The following is a 22,796-nucleotide window of genomic DNA, read 5'->3' as shown; positions in this document are numbered from 1 at the left end:
CTGTTAGTCTGATGGGTTTCCCTTTGTGGGTAACCTGACCTTTCTCTCTGGCTGCCGTTAACATTTTTTCTTCATTTCAACTTTGGTGAATCTGACAATTATGTGTCTTGGAGTTGCTCTTCTCGAGGAGTATCTTTGTGGCGTTCTTTGCATTTCCTGAATTTGAATGTTGGCCTGCCTTGCTTGGTTGGGGAAGTTCTCCTGGATAATATCCTGCAGAGTGTTTTCCAACTTGGTTCCATTCTCCCGTCACTTTCAGGCACACCAATCAGACGTAGATTTGGTCTTTTCACATAATCCCATATTTCTTGGAGGCTTTGTTCATTTCTTTTTACTCTTTTTTCTCTAAACAACTTTTCTCGCTTCATTTCATTCATTTGATCTTCAATCGCTGATACTCTTTCTTCCACATGATTGAGTCAGTTACTGAAGCTTGTGCATTTGTCACGTAGTTCTTGTGTCATAGTTTTCGTCTCTATCATTTCGTTTATGGACTTCTCTGCATTGGTTATTCCAGTTATCCATTCATCCATTCTTTTTTCAAGGTTTTTAGTTTCTTTGCACTGGGTACGTAGTTCCTCCTCTAGCTCTGAGAAGTTTGATTGACTGAAGCCTTCTTAACTCGTCAAAGTCATTCTCCGTCCAGCTTTGTTCCGTTGCTGGTGATGAGCTGCGTTCCTTTGGAGGGGGAGATGCACTCTGATTTTTTGAATTTCCAGCTTTTCTGCACTGCTTTTTCCCCATCTTTGTGGTTTTATCTGCCTTTGGTCTTTAATGATGATGACGTACTGATGGGGTTTTGGTGTGGGTGTCCTTTCTGTTTGTTAGTTTTCCTTCTAACAGTCAGGACCCTCAACTGCAGGTCTGTTGGAGTTTGCCAGAGGTCTACTCCAAACCCTGTTTGTCTGGATATCAGCAGTGAAGGCTGCAGAAGATAGAATATTGCTGAACAGAAAGTGTTGCTGTCTGATTCTTGCTCTGGAAGCTTTGTCTCAGAGGTGTACCCAGCCATGCCAGGTGTGAGGTGTCAGTCTGCACCTAGTAGGGGATGTCTCCCAGTTAGGCTACTCAGGGGTCAGGGACCCACTTGAGCAGGCAGTCTGTCCGTTCTCAGATCTCAACCTCCGTGCTGGGTGAACCACTGCTCTCTTCAAAGCTGTCAGACAGGAACATTTACCTCAAAAGCAATATTTTAAGAAAATGCATTCACTGGCCAGGGTGAAGTGAACTGAGATTAGAAGTAAGTGGTGAATGCCCAGGAGAAGTGGACCGGGTTGGGCAGAGTAGAGTGTGTGCCTCTGAGTAAGCAGGTCAGCTCTTCATCAGTGCCGCGGTGACATCCGGATGTGCAGAGACATGCACGGGAACTGGGGCCACTGTCGTGTCCAAGCAGCAGATAGGGGCATGTTTGGTGTGGCAGAAGGACGATCCAGGCCTGCATCCTGCCTCCTGGCACTGCTCCCGTGTCTGTTAGCAGAGCTGCCCTGCCTCATGGCATCTTGCATAATTTCGACCCTAGTGCTCAGAGACACCTCTGGAAAGCTGGCCAATGCATCTGTCCATCCTCTTCCCTAACATACAGAGCTTGCACCCACCCCAAGACCCCTGGCCGTGAATCTTCCTTCAGCTTTCTCCTCAGGGAGGCCTTCCTTGACGTGCCTGGCAAAACCAGCCACTCCCTGGCATGAGGGAACTTTCTGGTGAGATGGAAATGTTCTGTCTTGCTAGGGCCTTGGTGACATGAGTGTGCACATTTGTCAAAGCTCCTTTGTGCATTTTGCTGTATGTAAGTTTCCATCAGAAAAACAGCTCTCCACACACATTTACTTCTAGTGAATGAGATGCATGCTGAAGTGTTTCTGTGGGTAGGAACATGCTTGAATATCAGCCATTCCTCCCTTCCCTGCTGTCTCCACATCGGCTCACTTCCTTGGGCCTGTCAGCTCTGAAGCCACCCTCTTCACCCATCTCCACTGCTCTAGACCTGCATCATCTCTCACTTGGTGTTCGTTTGCACTTTTGCCCTCCTGCAGTCTCCACCCGGCAGCCAAATGTTCTTTCCAAACTGTCACTTGGATCATGCTTCTCACCTGTGTAAGACTCTCCACCACTTCCCATTGCAGGTCTGCTGAAGTCACAGCCATTCCCCTGACCCCTGTGGTCCCACCTTGGCCCCTTCTTTGACCTTGTCTCCCTCCCACCACAGTCACTCCAGACCACCCTTTCTTTCTCTTGAGCCTCTGAGCATTTCTGATGATGTATCCTTTGCATTCTGCTATCTTTTGAATCCTCCCAGAACCCTCTTCCCGTGTGCTCAATGTGGTTAGCTCTTCCTCAGGCTTCAGGCCTTTCCGACCTCCGGTGGAAACTGTCCTTCCCACTCCCAGATTCTCTATACTATAACCCTGTTTCTTTCCTTCCCAATGCTCAGGACTAGCTACAATCCTCATTTGTTGATATATTTATTTCCTATCTCCTAGTAGACTCCCAGGGGCTCGTTCCTGTTCATGCAGTTTTCTGATACCCAGAGCAGTGCCTGTGATGAAGGTGTGGCTTTCTGGCCCCTCTGCTCCTCTCTTCTCCCACAGAAAGAAACACCTGGCACTGACAGGAGTCTGCTTTGTGATCCTTTGGGGCCAACTTTCCTGCTCTCAAATGCTCTGTATCCCTTTAGGCCTGTGCTCATCGCTGGAAGAACATCTACTATGAAGCTGACCACATCCTACCCCATGGCTTCTGCTACATCATCCCTTCCAACCTCCAGGCCAAAGGCAGGACGCTGATCCCTTGCTATGAAGGTGAGCATGGATTGATTTTTCCTCATCCCCCTACCCACTTCATGCCCTAAGCCTACCTCCCCACCTCTGCGTACCACCAACTGAACATTTCCCCAGCTTTCCACATGCTCATGATAGGGCAGCACTGTTTGCCCCAGATGGTCTCTTGGTCCCCAAGGCCCTGCCCAGAGAAGAGGCAGGTACGGAGGGGGCAGCAGTCCCAGGCCTTTCCAACCCTTACCTGACTCGGCCGCAGAGCCCACAGTGCTTACCAAGCTTTATGAAGTCTCAGGGACTGAAATGCACCAAGCCTCAGCCAAGTGACCTAACAGCTGCCTTGGCTTTCTGGTAATGCCAGGTGCTGTGTTGCCTTGGGAAACTTACCTTCTCTCTCTGGACCTCAGTTTCCCTGTCCGAATATTCAGTGGTTGGCCCAGATGATCTCTACAGCCCCAGGCAGCTCCCAGGCAGTCATTAGGCTCCCACACAGTTCCTGGCTGCACTATGGACAGATGTCCTAAGGCGGAGGGGAGAGGAGACCCAGGATTCACAAAGCAACAGCTGGACAGAAACTTGACACTCTGAACTCTCAGCATTTCATAACATTCAAGGTCTGACTTTCCTTCCCACGTGGTCCTGCAGCCCGGGCAGATGCTGGAGAATTGGGCGCATCCTGAAGGCGGTTTTAAGAGCTCCTTGCCAAGGTGCACTTGGAAGGAAAATGTATCCTTTCAGACTTAGAACCTTCAAATGCCTGGGCATCGAGGACAATCCCTAATAGTGATTGAGTCAGTCACTATTTAGCCCTGTCGAGTCTGAGCTTTAAGCATTCAGAAAACACGATTATTTTCTTCAGTTTAATAACTTGTAGTTTCCAGTTTTCTCAGCCTAATTTTGGGTAAGCTGGAACCTGCTCCTTCTCTAAGTTCTGGACTATTTATTTCTTAATTCCCCTCCTACTTTATTTGGAGAGAAGTCTCACTGGCTTGTTTCCACATTGTCTTTGGGCCTCCCTGGGTTTTCCTAGGTTTCAAATTTTGTGGACACTAAAAAGGATTCATGAGAAACACTATATGGACACTGGGACCCTCCTGGGGACTCAGGTGACCCAGGTAGGGTGCTCTGGGAAACGTCCCCCACAGAAGAGCCAGCAAGATCTCTGCGGGAGGCACAAACCCTCTCCCCTATAGAGTGAGCCTGCCTTCGTTTTTTCTTTCTCCTCTGTATCAGCATTTGATCCGCTCTGACTGGGCCATGTAGGGGAATGAAACTCTGGCCCTGTTTACATCTGTATTGTCTCAAACAGAAGAAAAACAAACTTTGTTTTAAAAATAGATGATGATATAATCAATCAAGAGTGGAGGAATCGTTGGTTTCAGAAACACAAAGCATGTGTCAAGCCTGGGTTTCCACTGCCCCAGTTTACTCCTCCTTTTTCCCAAGGAAGAAAAAGGAAAAGCCTCTGGAGCAAGCAGTGGGGCAGCTCTTCAGGCTGGGAAGGAGCAAGGGGCTCAGCAGAGTGACGGAGGCAGTGATTGTTGAACCACACTAGTTATGCACAGGACCGGTACTTTGGTTTTCCCAGAAGATGACATGTTGTGACAGGGACACATGGCTGTCCCCGATGATTCCTCTGTGTACACCACAAGCACAAGGACAGCCCTCCAAAGAGGGAGGTGGAGCTCAATGTCCGTGTGTACACAGGTCCAAGTGGCTCACACTTCTGCATTACTTTCTATTAAGTAACTGTGGATCATCAGTAGGCCAGTGTTGATCTGAGGTCTTTACACATTCTCTCATCTAATCTTCCCAGAAGCTGTGAAAAATATTTTTTTCTTGGGTCTGATGATGGGTATTTTATTTTGGAAATTGTTCTAGAAGACATCAGTGAGGTGGGGGAAGTAAGAATGGGAAAGGAAGGCAGCCCATCGAAGATGTGCTCCTCAGCCGTTACCTGGGCGAGTGGGTGCAGTCTCTGGGGTGGGTGCTGTGGCCAGTGTGGAGTACACACCTAGAGTCCTCCTTCCTGAGGGCTGAGGGGACGGGGCTTCCTCCGCCTGGCATCCTGTCCTGTGTGTGGGCCGGGAAAGCCTCCAGGACAGAGGTGTGGGTGCTGGCAGGTGGCAGTCAGGCCACATCACAGGAACGGTGGTAGGAGCTGGGGGGAGACAGGTGGGATACCCAAAGGCCAGCTTCTGTGTTGCCGTTCTCCTGTAACAGAGGAGTAAGCGGATACTCAGAGTGTATGTGAATTGCCCCAGGTCACTCAAACAGTAAATGGTGGAGCAGGATTTTGAAGCTGGCATCTGTCTGACTCAGCAAACCATTTTGTGTCCTGGTAATTAATGGTGATTTCTGTTAGTTTGTTTTTTAGGGTTTCTAATTTAAATGAGAAGTAAAAGCCAGTTGACAACCCTCACGAAACAAGAAAGGGTGACTGAACTATCCCAAAAATACAATGGACTTAATGATGGTTAAATGGAACTAGTGAAGAAATTAGCGAAACGATTATGCCCCTGCCCAGTCTTCCTTCCCATGGGCGCACGTGCACTTTTATATGCTAACCCATTCATTGGCCTATGGTGGGAAATAGGGGATGGATGGGTCTGGCATGTGGAGTATTGGGGTGTAAGAGCAGCCCCTTAGAAAAATGGGGGACTAAACTGAAAGTTTCTATAGTTCTTAGCCCTGTAAGAGGAGAGGGGTAGAAGATGCTGAGTTTTTTTCTAGAAGACTGGCCTGGACAGGTGGCTGGGAGGATGCTGGGTGTAGTGAGAGGGCTCTTTTATGTGCTCTGTTGGCTTTAGGCATCTCTGCCTCCCTGTTTTGTGGTTTAAACTAGACCTACTTTGGCTTTTAAGGCCACCCTTATTTCCTCAATGTGGAAAAACTCAGTGATGCAAGTTCTCTGTTCCAGGTTGGGGGTCACATTGTGGTTAAAGACAATGGGAGGGTTTTAAGAGTTTGACAGGACCTTTCAGATACCACCTAGAGCAGTCTTTCATGAGGTCCAGAGAGGTGATGGCCTGAGTTTTTCTTTCTTATCTGTCATTCACATGCCACACAGTGGAGAGGCAAAGTAGCTTGGTGGCCAAGGCACAGATTCTGGACCCAGACTGCCAGAGTTCAAGTCCTGGCTCTGCCACTTCCTCTTAACAGTGTAATCTCAGATGGGTTATTTAAGTTCTCTGTGCCTAACCAACCTCAAGGGTCTATGAAGAGGACTGAGTTAATGCTTCTAAGTCTTTAGAACAGTGTCTGGCATATACTTGCTAATATATGCTAAGCATATATATACTAATATGCCACATACAACATACTATATTCTGAGCAAGTGTTTGCTAATCATCATAGGCTGACTGACTTGTGTAGCGGGAATAGAGTCCACTTAATCTTAAGTACTTGTTAGTTGCCAGACAGACAAAACCCAAGTGACACAGTTCCACCTCTCAAGAAGTTCCCCATCTGCAGGGGAAAACAGAGAGGGGACGTGGTGTTTTAAAAGTGGGAAGGCCGTGTGGAGAGAGAATTTCCTGCCAGTGTGTGTCCTGCTGGAGCCTGTCCCCAAGGCCTTGAGCTGCATCCAAATACAAGGTGGCATTATTTCATTTTACAGTTGGAAAAACTGAAACCCACATAAAGTCTGCAGGCTGTTGAGACTATGGAAGAGAGGAATGGTGGGAATTCGAGACTGGTCACAGTGGTGGGCGCACAGGGCAAGGGAGGAGGGGGACAGCTGCCTCTAAACCCACTTCTTGTGGGATGGTGGAAAGACCGTGGGAGGGGCTGTGGGTTGAGGTCGGCTCTGCCACACTTCTGCCTCTGTGGCCTCAGGCCTGTCAGTTGGCCTCTCGGTGGGAGTCGATGCTGTGATGCCTCCACTGCATTTATGTCTTTGGGTTATGGTGAGGAGCTGCCAATAAAACTCGGGTGAAAGTGCTCAGCAAGGCCACCCATTGTTCTATAACTGTGGCCTCATTGTAAGTCTCCATATGGGCCAGCTGTGCTCCCTTTACAACACTGGAAGGTCGGTTTGGTTGCAGAGACCCTAAATATGTGGAGATCTTTCCAAAATGTCTCAAGCTTTTGAATTCTTAAAAAAATTGGTCTCTGGTTTGGCACTAGGACATGGCTTCTCAGGTGCTTCCTGTTTCTGGTTGGATGGGAGAAGCTACCAGAATATCCTGTTGGAACCAGGAAATACAGAGGAAATGGGAAATAAAAATGAATTTGGGACATAAACTCATGGAGCATATCCTTCAGTCGGTTTAGTTTGTGTTTGTCTGATGTGAGAACATCATTACTAGCATATGTTCTTTGGTTTTATCAGAATGTGTGAGAAAATGAGAGCTTTGGTGGGACGATATATGGGGGAAACTACTTGTAAATTAAAGGGCAAACACTATAAAACATTAGTTACTATTAACCAAGCTATGATATTTTAGGACTCCGAAATGTTAAGTCAATGCATGTGATAAAATCAAGTACAGAGATTTCTTTTATCCTTTGCCCTTGAGACCACTGAGGCAAGAAGTCAGAACTTAGCAGGAGTGAGGCTGCAAACAGGTTGTCTTTTTATTGTGACAGAAAAAGTGACTGTGGAGTAATTTGGTAGCAGCTTGGCACATTGACAAAGCGTGTTCAAGGCTAAACTCTGATAAAGAAACGCAAGAGGTTATTATGATGCCATCGTATATAAGACCTAATTGTGGAATCTGGCTTTACTACTCACTTATTGCTATGATTAAACCTATATGCTTCTACTTTCTGACTTGGTGACCTTAGGCAAGCTCCGTGAGCTTGGTGCCCTCATTTATAAAATGGGGAGATTAAGATCTACTTAAGAGGTATATGAGGTATGAAGTGCCTAACACAGTGCTCAGTCGAGAGTGAATGCTGCTCATTGTCTTCAATTAGAAAATGTGAATTTTCTAATTAATTTTCAAGCAGCATAATAATATTCTTCAATATTCTCAGAAGGTGTCTAACATATCCTGTTTCAGTGACTAGATAATGAAGGGTAGAAAACTGGATATTCCTAAAATGATTTTAAGAGCCCTTGGCAAGATTATAATTTCTCAAATACTATTGAAGATCATATTGGGACACTTTGGTTGGTAAGCATTCCTTCCCTCTTTTTGTAGATGACCTCAAAGTTTAACTCATGCCATGTTTAAATGTTCTTAAATTTGGAATTGTTCGAGTCTGAATTTTACCGTGTTTTAAAATTGTGACAGAAAAACTTCCCGTCGATTCCAAAGATTTCTGTACCACTCTGTTATCAGGGAATGACTGGCTTTTATTCCTAGTGTGTGTTTGCATTTCTCAGGACAGTGATCATTTCCAGGGAAGGAAATAGATTACCCATTCAAAGGTGAAGATTTTTTTCCCCTTTAATGTTAAAAGTGATCTCTACAGGGGATAAAAATCAATGAAGATCCATTTACAAATGAAAAGGAATTGGGGTTTTGTTGTGTTGTATTTTTGTTTTGTTTTTGTTTTGGAGAGACTCATAAAAGGCTAAGCTGATCCATTTAAAAATTCAAGAACAAACCTCATAAATTTTTATTAAAGACCTCTACATTTACATACGATTTTATGATTTCCAAAGAGCTTTAATAAACATTATCATATTTAAATAAATACAGCAAATTAAAGAAAAGAGGATACAGTTCTACATTATGGCCAGTTAAACAGAGAGGGACTCTGAGGGGGAGAAAGGGAGGGTGGCTCCCGAGGACAGCCCGGGCTGTAAGGAGGAGGCCAGAGGTCTCCAGCAGGGGCTCTCTGGGGCTTTCCAGCTTTTCTTGGAGCCAAGAATTTTAATCTTGGACAAACCCATCTCCTATGCTTCAAACGTGTTTCCGTGTATTACATGGAATTATCGACTACCTAAACTGCATCTTTTGTTCCGCTCAGAAAAATTCACAGATTCAGATTCACTTATTATTTATTGAGCACCTACCTGGTGCCAGGGGTTGTGCTAGGTACTTAACATTTATGATCTTACTGAGTAATCACATCATTCTCGGATAAGTATTCTTACCCTTGTTATACAGATGAGAAAACTGAGGCCCAGGGAGCTTGATGAAGGTCACAGGCTTATTAGTCAGAGGAGGGGTTGACAGCTTTTAAGTGTGTAGTAGGTTTCTTTGTAGCTGCCTGTTCTGTTGGGATCCTGGTTTTCTTGGTGATTACTGGGTGCTGTGGCCTATCACAGAAAAAAAAAATTCATATATTTTTTTCAATGGCATAATTTCATGAATTTTTTGGACACTATACTATAGACTTGTTAAGCTATGTTTCAGTTTTGCAATTATAGATACACTCTGTAGACAAGTCCCAGCAGGCACAGAGGGCAGACGTGGGCCCTTAGACTGATAAAATGTAGCCAGGACACCAGTTTGCTCTAGTCTGGAGTGGCTGCTTACTAGAAACATTTGGTTTCGGTATCTGCACAGGAGTTGACTGTCCGTGCTTTGGTGCCAATTATTTCATGAGTCTTTTTTTATTTTTTATTTTTTTGGTTATATAGATGAGAGGTTTCTGTGTTGCTCAGGCTCACCTCCAATGTCTAGCCTCGCCTCCTTATGCGCCAGGACAACAGGCCTGAGCCACCGCGGCTCCCTATTTCATGAGTCTTTTAGCTTAGGTCCCAAAATTGAATTCTGCTCAGTTCTGAACTGGGTTTCTCACTGAAATGTGACTGTCCCACGTTCATGGTCACTTTTTTTTTTTTTTTTTTCCTGAGAGTAGAGCATGACACAATGCATAGTAAGTTGAATGTCTATATATACATTATTATGTGCCTGTATTGTTACTTGCTGCTGAAGTAGGGAGTTGGCAAAACGGGTTGCTAAGTTCTGGGTAAAGGGAATGCTTTAAAGATTACAAAACTCCTTTTTTGGTAATATTAAAAAATTATTGGCCAGGCGCGGTGGCTCACGCCTGTAATCCTAGTACTTTGGGAGGCTGAGGCTGGCAGATCACCTGACGTCAGGAGTTCGAGACCAGCCTGGCCAACATGGTGAAACCCTGCCTCCACTAAAAAATACAAAAATTAGCTGGGCGTGGTGGTGTGCACCTGTAATCCCAACTACTTGGGAGGGTGAGGCACGAGATTAACTTGAATCTGAGAGGCGGTGGTTGTGGTGAGCCAGGATTGCACCACTGCACTCCAGCCTGGGCAACAGAATGAGACTCTGTCTTGGAAAAAAAAAAAAAAAAAAATTATTGTAAAAAATAAATAACATAAAAATTACCATTTTAACCATTTTTAAGTGTACAGTTCTGTAGCATTACGTACATTCACACTGCCATGCCACTATCACCACCATCCATCCCCAGAACTTTTGCGTCACCCCAAACTAAAACTCTGTACCCATTAAACATGAACTCCCCATTCCCTGCTTTCCCTAGTCCGTGGCAACTGCCATTCTACTTTGTCTCTGAATTTGGCTACTCTAGACACCTCATGTAAGTCGAATCATACAATATGTGCCGTTTTGTGACTGACTTGTTTCACTTAGCATGATGTCCTCAAGGTGTATCCACATTGTAGCATCTGTCAGAATTTTCTTCCTTTTCAAAGGAAGGAATATTTAATAATATTCCATTGTATGTATGTGCCCCACATTTATCTATTTATCTGTTTATAAAACATTTTGTTTGAATGCTAAGAATGTTTTCACTGGAAATGTGCTTTGTGAAGCATAAGGGAGTGGCAGAAGCAGACTGGAAGTTGGGAGCCTGGCTCTTGGGTCCTGACGCTGAGGCTAATCAGCGGAATGGCTTTAAACAAACCACTTGCTCTTTCTGAGCAAAAATATTCCACTTGTAAATAAATGGATAGAGTTAGAGTTATTAGGCATTCCCTGAAGATCTTTTCCCCCTTTAAAATCTTTCTCTCATTTAATTCTGAGTTCCTGGCTTTATGCACTTTGTGTTTAATGCACACCATAGCTTAGTCATCAATTATTTTCATAAAATGTTCTCCCTTCCTCTTTAACCTAGCTGTTTGGTTTATTTATGTTTTTTTTCCCCCCATTTACATGGTGGTCCCTTGTAAACTGAGGGTAGTTTTATTCTCTCTTCATTTTTCTGTATAATTGCCCTTTTAATTACTAGAGCTCTGTCTGCCCAAATGCATTGTTTCCTGTATTATATAATTATCAGTTATTTAGATTTGGCACTTTGTTAGAAACAAAATGCTTGTTCCTCAGTGCCACAATGAAATAGCACTCGAACATAAATTTAATTTTCTCAGTAAGGCAGTTTTTACTTCTATAGAAGGATGCGATGCGTGGATGAATAATGGTGAGAGCACACCTGGACAGGGGAGGGGCAGGGATTCTTATTCCTGATGCAGGTAGCCCCTACTGCTGTGTCGTTCCCCTGTTTCCTGGGGTTGGACCACACAGTCTAAGCTAATTCCAATTGGCTCTTTTAAAGAGAGTAGGAGTATGATCCTGAGTGGCGGGGTGAGTAGTTCGGTGGGAAGGGTGGTTACAGAACAGGTGACTCAGGATGATTCGGGTCAGAGCAGGTGACCAGGGGTGACTCAAAACAGAGCAGGTAACCAGGGTGACTCAGGTCAAAGCAGGTGACCAGGGGAACAGATGTGAACTACTGATGAGAACTGGCGGGAAAGTCGTTTACTGAAACTAGAGGTAAGGGAGCCGAAGAGAATCAGGAAGTTAAACTTTAAAATGGAGAATCAGAGAATAAGAGAGCTGAACATAGTGACATACTGATTCTTTGAAGAGAAACTTGGAGTTCATATATCTAACAACTGCTTAGTGAAAATCAGAATAAAGATTGGCAAGCTCTTTTCCCCCCAATATTTTATTTTATAGCTAAGCTAAAGAACTACAGAAAAATAATTATAAAATTGATGTGTTAAGCTTTGAAAGACGAAACTTTCTCAAATGGGTAATGCACAGGGAGATTATTAGGAAAAATATATGTTATGCTGTATGTGAATCTTGATCTTTCTGTGGAATGGTTTTGTCCTGGCCTTTTGGAAAGGGTGCGGGAAGTGATCCCACCCGATTGGTGGTCTACTTGAATTACATTCATTAATGTAGGCTCCATGCATTGAGTTGCGGATTGTGAACATTTGGAAACCAGTATTTTTTTCCTCTCTGAATTGCCTTCTGTTTAGACAGGGCTTAATAAAACCAGCAGCTAAACCAAGGAAAATACTCCCATTTTTAGAATGGAGGAGCCATACAACGTAATGAATTAAAGCCTGTAATGCAGGCCAAGTAATTCAAACCCACCCATGGCAGAAAGAGTTCTACAACCTGGTTCCAGCTTCTCTAAGTGACTTCTAAGTCCCCTTGTTCAACCCTATATTTTGGGTCTCGGATTTGGCTTCCCCCATTTTTTTTTTTGAGACCAGGTCTGGCTCTGTTGCCCAGGCTGGAGGGCAGCAGTGTGATCGTGGCTCACTGCAACCTCTGCCTCCCAGACTCAAGCCATCCTCCCACCTCAGCCTTCTGAGTAGCTGGGACTACAGGTGTGCACCACCACGTCCAGCTAATTTTTGTATTTCTGTAGAGATGGGGGTCTCACTTTGTTCCCCAGGCTGATTTTCAACTCCTGGACTCAAGTGATCTGCCTGCCTCGACCTCCCAAAGTGTTGGGATTACAGGTGTGAGCTGCCGTGCTGGCCAGCTTCCCCAAATTTAAGAGTTAGGTTTGTTACAGTGCCTGTGAGCTGCTGTCAGGCAAAGCCTGCTTTTCCCCTGCTTCTTTGAGGTGGATAAATGTTTTGTTCAGTAGTGGAGAGGGCACTAGCTGTTGTAGTTCTCTCTGCAGGGCCATGTCCCTGGGGGCATTTGGAGACCGAGTGGACATGCCCAGGAGCAGCCAGCTGCTGGGCCCCACAGCCTTTGTGTTTGTGCAGGAAAAGTTCTTCCTGGGAACACAGAAGACTGGAGGTCACCCCCACCCCCTCCCAGGTCCCTCCACCCTGCACTTCCTGCACTTGTCAATGGAGGGAGGGTGTGTGACCCGGGCTTGTTGGGGGTGTTGTTTGGGGGGCAGCCACTTGCCTCTCTCTGCACCTACCTCCCTTCCTATAGCTTTGTGATATAGGCTGTCCTGCCATCTCAAGTCTAGACAAGCAAAATCAAGTTGTATTTTTAACTTTTTTAGATATGAGTATGGCAGAATAACCCTATGTACATACTCTTTGGGGGAAGAAAGGTCCGTACATGAACATTTAGAACATAGATTAGGGAGAAACCTAAACCTGCCCTCATGACATATATATGAAGGAATCAGGTTAAAATAATAGTGGTGCCCTTAACTCACAGAAGTAGCATTCAAAGGAGTAAAAACAATGGAAAGCATGCCTGTGGCCAGGCTGTGGAAGGCGTGGAATGTGAAACTGTCCAATCCAATAACACGCACTAACTTTCCTAGACTAGACTTGCCAGGCCCAACAACTACCCCCAAAGTGTGTGTGGCAGGGATTGGGTAGGTGGTAGAAGGATTAGAACTGGATCCTACTCTACCTTGAAGGGATTAATGACAGAGTCACAGAAGTTTCTGGGACGCTGAGACACGGCCTACCCTTTGATCTGGACTTGGTTATAGGAGCCAGTCAGGGGGCCCCATTGTTTGATTCCTTACCCTAGAGCATCCTGAGAAGGCAGGTTAGACTTGGGGTTTCAGAAATGTGAATGTCAGTGATGGTACCCACTTCCATGTGTGTCCCAGGCCCTCAGACCTCTGGTGGGGCAGTCCCAGCTTGGGGAGGCGGAGGCTGGCCTGAAAACAGTGCTTCATGCTGCCTGAAACAGGGGTGCCTTTAAGGGCTTCCCCTTGCTGGCCTTTAGCCTGGGCCAGAAGTGGGGTACTCTTAGCTTCCAGTGAGGCTGTTGCCACCTCAGAAACCCCAGGTCGTGCTCTGAACATAGACCACATCAAGTACAGTTTGGGGAAGAGGTTGAGAAAGTCACCGAAGTTCTGAAATCTCCCGTGTTTTGGAGGCCTTGTCATAAAGAGACCTTGAGACTGCTTTAAAAGATGAAAGAGTCCCACACAATTCCTATTCATGTCAGAAATTTATGAGTCTGAACTGGTGGTGTATCTTGCACTATAGTTTCATTCAGCTCATGGGGTCTGAATTTCCTTTGTATGTTTCATTTTTTCAAGAGTTACAATTGGGTGTTTAGTCTCTAGAGTCAGTGGGATGGATATGCTTTTAGCCAGACTTTTCATGTTTAATATGTAACTGTTTACTTAGGTTGAGACATTTTGATCCTTTTTGCCATTGTGCTATTTGATGCAGGATTTATTATTAATTTGTATTATTTCTTGCAATTATGCAATTTGATGCAGGATTTGTTCATTGCTTTGCACTAGTCTCACTCCCAGCCCTGGTGCAAGATTCTGCAGGGAACAAACAAGGTCCTTTTGTTACTGGGCTGCTTTCTGGCAGGTCTAGCAGTTGTCCTTATAATAACAGGACAAGGCAGGAGAACTGATTTTGCCCTGCGTGGAAGAGGAGTAACTCAATTGACATTCTTTGTCATTTAGCAGTCGGTTAATGGCCACTTACTGGAAAATGTTACTAGGCTCTGTGGTGAGTGTTGTTAGAAACTGAATTACTCTGTATATTTCCCCAGGGCCCTTTTTCCCCTTGCCTGGAGTAGACGCTCAGAACTGCAGGAAGTGGCACTGTGTTGCAATCATAGTTTCATTGTTCCTTTGTATTTTGCGTTTCAAAAATAATGATATTGCTTTTAATGGTACCAGAGACTTGCCAGGAGCCCAGGGGGTGGTACAGGGTCACTGGGTTATTTGTTGGGTAGCCCTGGCCTGAGGGTGCCCAGGGGTGGCCTGTGGAAGGTCTCCAGCAATGTCAGCCTCACATGTGATTAATTTGAGTCACTCTGAACATCTCTCCACCTCCTTGACTTTACCCATGAAATGATTTCCAACATCCAGTCACTTTCCTGGGTATTTTTAGTCACTCACTTTGCAGAACCTTTGATGGGCTCCAGAGGTGAAGGAATGGGTTTCTAAGTCCACGCTGAGGTAGAATCCTGGCATTGCCATTTACTAGAGCTGCGTGACCTTAGACAATTCACTTAGCCTCTCTGAGCCTCAGTATTCTTACCTGTTAACCAATGGGGATATGGGTTCCTAGGGATGAGGGACCAGTGAAATGATATGCCTGGAGACAGCTAACACAATGCCTGGAACATGCTAAGCACTTGTCGAAAGTTTCCGCCCCCTCTTCCTTGCCAACTTAAAATTAAAACTGCAGCGGTGGCATGCCCCCATTTGTTGGGTAGCAGTGTTGTGAGCTGAGGGGATGGAGGAGGAGAAGAGCTTATCTATTAGTTTTCTTTCCACCTGGAGAGATCTTCCCCCTTTCCTTCCACACAGCAATAGTGCAGCCGAATGCCAGAGGAGTCCCTTCTTGCAGTCCTCTGCCGACAGCTTGTTTCTTTTTGGATGGTAGGAGGCATCCAAAGCCTCTTTTAGGGAGGGCTGGTCTTCATCCAGGAGACTCCACACTGGGATGGCCACATCATTCCATTTCTGGGTCATGTTTTCAGCTCCTTGGGCCTGCGAGGGATCTCTGTCCCTTCTGAAGTAAATGAAATAATTGTTACCAGCCTCCCACTTAATGACTGTGGCTACTGCTCCTCTTTCTTGCACACGAGGGGAGGAAGTCTGCTGGGGTGCTGGGCAGCCTCCCTACCCGATGGCACCACAGCCTGGATTTTTGAGGTCTGGTGGATTCCTGAGACTTTCCTTCCTCACCCCAGTCTGGACGGCATCCCTGGGCCCAGCCTGCTGCGGTACTCGCGGGAAGTGGCTGGTTGGCTCTGCTGGCTCCACGCACAGCTGGCACACACTGACATGGCTGTGGTTTGCTTCTCTCTCCTTCCTTCCCCCTAGAGTATAAGAAGAAGTACGGAGAGGAACACGGCTCCTGCCAGGCTGGGATAGCGGGCTTCTTCACCGAGGTGGGTGTCTGCTGTCTGGGCATTTCTGTTCTCTTGTGGGTGTTCATTTCCCTGCTTATGTGATTTTGGCAGCTCTTAGAGGTGGGACTTCTGGAGTCCCAGATACGTGAGCCTCGAGGGCGCAGATTCTGGTCCTCACACCAGAGGAGGCTATTTCAACCTGCCAGGAGGGCACCAGCTGGCCAGAGACCACTGGGCAGAGGAGGTGGGCTGGCTCATCTGGAGGCTACCCCCATTCGATGATTTCTATAGGAGTCCGCTTGACTCTGAGACCTGGGGAAGGAGTCGATTCAGGGATGTGTGAGTGAGATGACATTCAGTCAGGTTGTGCCCCATCGTTGGCGGCTGTGCAGATACATGAAGCGTGTAAGCATCCCCTCCTAGTGGCCCTCTCTCCTTAGTGAAGAGACTTGTTTGTTTTTTTGAGACAGAGTCTTGCTCTGTCGCTCAGGCTGGAGTGCACTGGCATGATCTCGGCTCACTGCAACCTCCGCCTCCTGGGTTCAAGCAATTCTCCTGCCTTAGCCTTCCGGTTACAGGTGCCCACCACCACACCCGGCTAATTTTTGTATTTTTAGTAGAGATGGGGTTTTGCCATGTTGGCCAGGCTGGTCTCGAACTCCTGACCTCAGGAGATCTGCCCGCTTTGGCCTCCCAAAGTGCTGGGATTACAGGCTGAGCCACCGCACCTGGCCTGAGAGACTTGGTTTTACACACAACTCTAACCATTCCCTTTCCCAGCTTCTGAAGGACAGGACACCTGCATGCTTATGTGCCCTTGCGGTAGTATCATGACTTTTGGCTGGTAGTACATTTTTAGGGACTGTTTTCTTGTGTCATTCTTATTTACTGTAAGTTTGCCCTTCATATCAATTCCTCCTCTCTCAAACACTTTCATGACTGCCTGCTGGCACTGTCCATCCATGTGATTGCTCAGGCCAAAACAAGAGTCCTTTTTACTTCTAATTCATCTGCAATCCTGTTGTTTTAGCCTCCAAAACACATCCCAAATATGACAGCTTTTATGACCAATACAGTCGCCTCCATTATCACCATCATGCTTCTAGAAAGGCCACCACCAGCACCTGGAGGTACACTGGCCCTGATTGGTCTTCTTACGTCTATTATGCTTTTTTAAAAATTGTGGTAAAATACACGTATTATAAAAGTCACCGCTTTAAAGTGTAGTTCAGTGGCATTAGTGCATTCAGTGTTGTGCACCCGTCACCACCGGCTAGGTTAGAACACTTTTATCACCCAGTCTGCATCCATTCTGACCTGTGCAGTGTGCTTTCTGCATACCAGCCCCAAGGGCCTTCAAATGAAACCCATCCTTCTGATTCCAAGGCTTCCCAGTCACTGGAGGATTAGAATCTAAAGCTCCTCATCCTGGCCCCTGGACTTGGCTCCCTGAGGCCACCTCTCTCTTTCCCTCACTCCAGGACAACAGAGAGCTAGGGGAGGGCATGGGACATGGGGGGTGGAGGGAGGATGAAGGGTGCTTTCTGGCTTCCAAAATGAGGGCACCTCCTGAGTCACGAGCAAGACTGCCCACCTGCATTTCAGAAACTGCTGTTTAAATCCAAAGAGAAGATAGACAGTTGGCAAATTCATAGTGTCTGATCCAGAAAGCAAGCAAGAAAAGGCAGAAAGTCAGAAGTTTTGTTATTTTCACTCTCAAACCAATAAATAGGAGATGCTACCCTCCAATCCCCATTCCACACCCTCAGTGATTCTTACTTCACTGGAGAATCATTTTTATGACAGTCGACAGAGTTCTATGCCTTGGGAATGGTGCCATTCCTAGCCATTGAGGCCAAATTTAAAGATTCTTCTCTCACCTCACTCTCCTACTTCTAACCTACCTTGCAAGTCCCACTACCTCCTATGCCCTCAAAACCTCTAACAATGACATCCATTGCTCTCCACCTCCTCTGCCACCCCACAAATCTGCCAAGCCACAGTTGTCTTGCTCCCAGCCCACTGCGGAACCCTTCTACCGTCCTGCCTACACCCTTGCCTCTGGACAGACTGATCCCCATATGGCAGCCAGAACCACCTTTTACAAACAAGAAAAACATCATGGTGCATCCTTGCTCAGAACTTTCTGGTGTCTTCTCATCCTGCTTAGAATGAAATGCACATGCCTTCCCTTGGCCTCCCAGCCTTCCTGCCTTTCCAGGCTCATCTCCTGCCTCACCCACTACATGGTATTTTCAGCTGCTGCCAGGACACGCCGGACTCCCACTGGTGGCATTGCACTGAAAATCCGTTCACGTGGCTCTGTACGCAAGTGTTTCTTTAGAAGAGACACTAATGGAGGAACTGCTGGGTCAAAAGGCACTCAGATTTGAATTTGATACATGTTGGCACATTGCACTTCAGGCACATTTACCAGTTGACATTCCCCTGCATTGCGTCTGTCTCTATCTTCTCTCCCTCAGCCTTTTAATTTTTGTTATGAAAAAACGTCTCGTTTTAATGTCACTTTCCGTGATTATTAATGTCGTTTAATATCCTTTTAAAATATTGACCATTTGTACTTGTTTTCCTGGAAGTTGCCTGTTTATGTTCTTAGTATGTTATTCTGTTTTGTTGTTGTTGTTGTTTTCCTGGTTTTTAGGAACTTGTTGCATATTTTCAACACTAATCTCTTACCTGATATGTGTGTTTTTTACCTGATATACAATTTTTTTCGTCAGCCTTTTTCTTATCTTTTAAGTTTGCCTATGGTGTCTTTATCATCCTGGCAATAAACATGCACATTTGGCCAAATCTATCAGTCTTTTTTTTCCCCCAGATTCTAAACTTCTCTTTTAGAAAGGTTATTCCTTATGTGCACCACAAGTTGGCATGAGCAGCTGGGCAGGAGAGTGCCCGGGATCTACAACAGAAGTCTGGGCTGAACAAACTCCCATATTTTATACTTATATTTTCAATATACTTATATTTTTAATAGCACTTTCATAGGTTGTTTTTAAAAAAGATTTCTATCTTTAATCTTTCTGGAATTTGTGTTATATACATTGTGTGATAGAAACTACATTATTTTTCTAAATATATAGTTGGTTGTTCTGATACTGGTTTGTTAAACAACTTTTCCTCTCCCTGTTGAAATGCCATCCTGCCATGTGGCAACTTCACTCTTCTTCCATCTCAGTAAACATTTAGATCGTGTAACAAGTATGGCTGTTGTTCCTCCAACAGGCCTGTCTAGTATCGTGTGACTTGAGCCAATAGGCAGTAGGGAACCACTGTAAGTTCACAAGCAGGTGACACACTGGCAGATGGCAGTGTTGAAAGAAAGGCTATTTGGGCTGGGTTTGCCCAGAACCTTGGGAGTGGAAGGGCCTGAAGGGAGGCCTGGTAGGAGGCCATGATGTGGCCATGAAGCAATAGGACAGGCTAGGGGGAAGCTTAAGGAATAAAAATGATTGGGGAAGGCAGAGAATAGGAAGGAGGTGTCAAGGGGCTGGGTGGCCAGGGAGCTGTGGGGTAGAGGAAGGAGGGTTTGAGCCAGGCTTCTGGAGAATCGTGGTGCCGCTGGTGGAAAGGGGTTGCCCGAGAAAGAACCCATTGGGAGATGTAAACTGCCGAGTCTGCTTTCAGATACATGGAGTGTGCGATGTTTTTAGAGGACATTTGGATTTAGGGACTGGAGTCCTGCCTGGGGTAGAAACTTAGATTTGGTCGTTGCTCATGACTCTCTTAGGGGATGAGTGTGCTTAGTGTGGGGCATGGGGGAGACCCCTCCCTTTAGATGGGAGGAGAAGCTAGATTGATGGGAGACATCAGAACTCAACAGAGATGTTGACAGAGAGCCGAGAGAGAAAGTGTTCCCAGGAGGGAAGTGTCATTATGTTAGCCGCAGCTGCTGGCACGTCAGGCATTGGGCTGGGTGGAGGCAGGGAGTGGTAGGAGGAGCCGGCGGGGCAGGGGTGTGGAGGGGAAGTCCAGGTGGCTGTGCAAGCTCAGGGCGACCAGAAGAACAGAAGACCTGCTGAAATCCAGGCTCTGGGATTTAGAGCCTGAGGGAACCATGGGGTGTCAGCCTGTGCTGGCTGTGCTCTCATGGGACAGCAAAGTGGGGACATGGTGGGTGTACAGAGTGGCCGGGGAGGGTGGGCGGTGTGAGTGGGAAGGCAGCCCCTCTGGGCGCCGCTGTGCCCTCTGACCCCGGCCTGCTGTCTCCTGGCCACTTTGGACTTTGGCCTCCGCTTCGGTTCCCAGGCTTTTGGCCTCCTTAAACAGGAGGTCTTTGAACTCACTGCCTGCCTTGTTTCTGGAAGTTCAGCTGTTTGTGGCTGAGCAGGAAATGTGGTTGAAGGGGCCAGGCCAGCATGGCTCCCCTCCTCTGCCCTCTTGCTGACCTCGTCACTTGGGCTTGTCTTTTCTGTGCGCTGATGTCCTCTCACAGGGCAGACAGCTGCTTCCCAAACTGGACATGGATCTGTGTCCTTCTGGACACAATAGCTATGTTGCCCCAAAATATTTTGGCCTAAGGTGCCTGCTTGACCTACAGGTCAGTGACCCTGAGCTTAACAAAGCCCTCTGAGCTGCAGATACCACCTGAGTTTTAGCCTGTCATTGAGGATTAGAGAGAATTTCCTGGGAAGTTTATTTATTTTTGTAGATGAGGCTAACAGAGGTAGTAGATGCTGCTTAGCAGCAAGAGAGAATTTGGACCAACGGGGCTGGCGTTCGTGCCTGCTGCAGAAGCCTGGAGACACTTGAGTGGCAGTTTGTTCAGCACGGACTTCTGTTGTAGATCCTGGGCACTCTCCTGCCCAGCTGCTCATGCCAACTTGCAGTACACAGAAGAAATATATGGCTTCTTCCAGGCACACCTAGATGCCCTGGTCCCTCTAGGGGTTCAGCTAATAAATGCGTCTTGGGAAAAAGCTGCATTGCTTATAGATGGGATTCCACAAATGTGATTTAGGTAGTGGTGGCCTTTGCTTGGGGAAGCTTTCATTTGTGTGTGTGACATTGACATTGGCTGTTCCTGGGTGGTGGGGACCTAAGTATTGGTCACTTTTTCCTAGCACTTGTGAACAGCACCAGAAAGGTCACAAGCATCATCCATAGTGAACAGAAAAAAACAACTATGAGGGATTTCCAGGAAGGCACTGTCCCTCCCTTCAGCCTCAGCTCTGAGGATCACAGGCTTGGCCCTGTTTTATTTAGTATGGACTGAAGGGAGAGGGGTGTGAGCACTGGGGGTGGGATGGAGGGGAGTGGTAAAAACAAGAGCTGTTGGTTTTAAAGGTTTTTGAAGAGAGGAATGACTTTATCTTACCCTGTTTGTAATGTTTGAGAGGGCATGCAGTGGTATGGTAGGCATACATTTTTTAACTTTTATCCTGGGTTAGTCTAAATCATCAGAAAGCAACATATCCCTTACCCGCCCCCAATGTCCCGAAGAGCCTTTGCAGGCCTGAGCTGTTTGGCCTGTGCAAAGCCGCAGGTGGAGAAAGTTCTGCACTGTGGATACATCTGGGGCTCAGGAGGTTGCTCATTAGGTTATTTGGTGCCCTTTGTATTATATTTGGACGCTTATTACAAATTCCTTTCCAAGCTCAAGGCCAGGAAAAAGAGTCTCTCTCATCTGATGAACTTATCGCTTGTGTTTCTTATACTCTTTCTAGAACTAGCCCGGTCTCTTATGCAGGACAGATGAGTGTAAAAAGAATGAATGGATGGATGCTCTGCTATGTTTCCCAGTGGAGAGTCCTGACTGCAGAAAGCCATCTATTTTTATAAAACAGTGAGATACCCCTGGGAACATCTGGCTTATCATCAACAGCTTCCTTCAAGGGGGGTAGGATCTCAAAACCTTAAAATCAAGTGCTCCTCAACAGTCATTTCTGGTCTATACCCTCCTGAATTATCAAAAAGCAAACCATTCTGGCGAGAATCTAGTGGCTTTTCTTCCATCTGTGTTCCTGCCCTACCCTTTGTTAAGGCTCTTCCCCAAATTAACCATAAAACATATTGTTTAAAGCATTGTCCTCTTGCCTGCAGGCTCTATCCTCCTCTCTATTTTTTTCTTTAGATACTTCTGGCTTTTGCAGACACTTGCTCCCTGAGAATTCAGTGGTGACTTTATGAATTGTTGTCAGAAATTCTAAATCTCCGTGGCGGGATCTAGCCTCCAAGGACTTGTCAGAGGCCAGCAGCTTCTGCCAGTGCATGGGGTCGTCTCTGCAGAGGGAGATCAACCTGAAAAGATCTGTTTCTGAAATATATGTGGGTGACCGACGGGCAGGGTGCGGGGGAACTCTGAAGGCTCAGGGGAAGGTCAGGTGGGTTTCAGTAGTGAGAGACTTGACCTGCACAGCATCTGTTCTCCCCATGAGCCTTCATGACCTACTAGTATCTTTGGAGTTTTGTCTATAGCTGAAGGGTTTCCTCTAGAAATTTTGTTGATTTTAACCTGTTTTCATCGAATTTTTTTCTGAAATACTTTGCATATTACCATGCTGTCTTGCCCCAAGAATGATTTACAAAGGGACTTTATTTATCTTTATATCTAGTGTGAACTCTGAGACATAATAGTGGGTGCTCAATAAATATTATTGAGTGAAAAATTACTGATTTCATTGGAAAAATAATTCTGATTATTTCTTAGTGCAGTGTCGAAACTTTAGAAAATGTAGGTAATCCAAAAGTAGGGATTCCTTGTTGGAGGAAGGAAGGACTGAAAGCCAGGGACCTCTGATGGATACAAGCACAGCCTGCCTTCTAGCTCCAGCACAGCCTCTGCACAATGGGAGCTTCGTCTTAATGCTTGTCAAATGTCATCTCATGAGCACGTTTTGTGTTTTTATGCGATGACTTCCTTGTTAGTGTTTAATCACTGTTCTGGAATTTTAAAAAAATGAAGATTATTAAAAATATTAATACATACAACAAAATACACTATTTTAAATGCAGAGTTCGATGAGTTTTGACAAATGTGCATACCACGTTGTCTCTGCCTGAATGAAGATGAGAACATTTCCATCACTTCGGAAAGTTCCTCATG

General features: G+C 46.0%; 1 protein-coding gene across 1 annotated transcript in view; it reads left to right on the top strand.

The window, feature by feature from the left end:
• The first annotated feature begins 2,675 nt into the window (after positions 1–2,675).
• ITGA9 (integrin, alpha 9) overlaps positions 2,676–22,796 on the top strand; it is a 385,411-nt gene continuing 365,290 nt past the window's right edge. The window contains exons 1-2 of the mRNA XM_011999512.1: positions 2,676–2,798; positions 15,702–15,769. The gene's annotated coding sequence lies outside the window, so the exon portion shown is untranslated. The remainder of the gene's footprint in view (positions 2,799–15,701; positions 15,770–22,796) is intronic.

Source organism: Mandrillus leucophaeus, unplaced genomic scaffold (genome assembly GCF_000951045.1).
Source record: "Mandrillus leucophaeus isolate KB7577 unplaced genomic scaffold, Mleu.le_1.0 Scaffold595, whole genome shotgun sequence".
Taxonomy (NCBI): Eukaryota; Metazoa; Chordata; class Mammalia; order Primates; family Cercopithecidae; genus Mandrillus; species Mandrillus leucophaeus.
This window is presented reverse-complemented; position numbering and strand designations above follow the sequence as displayed.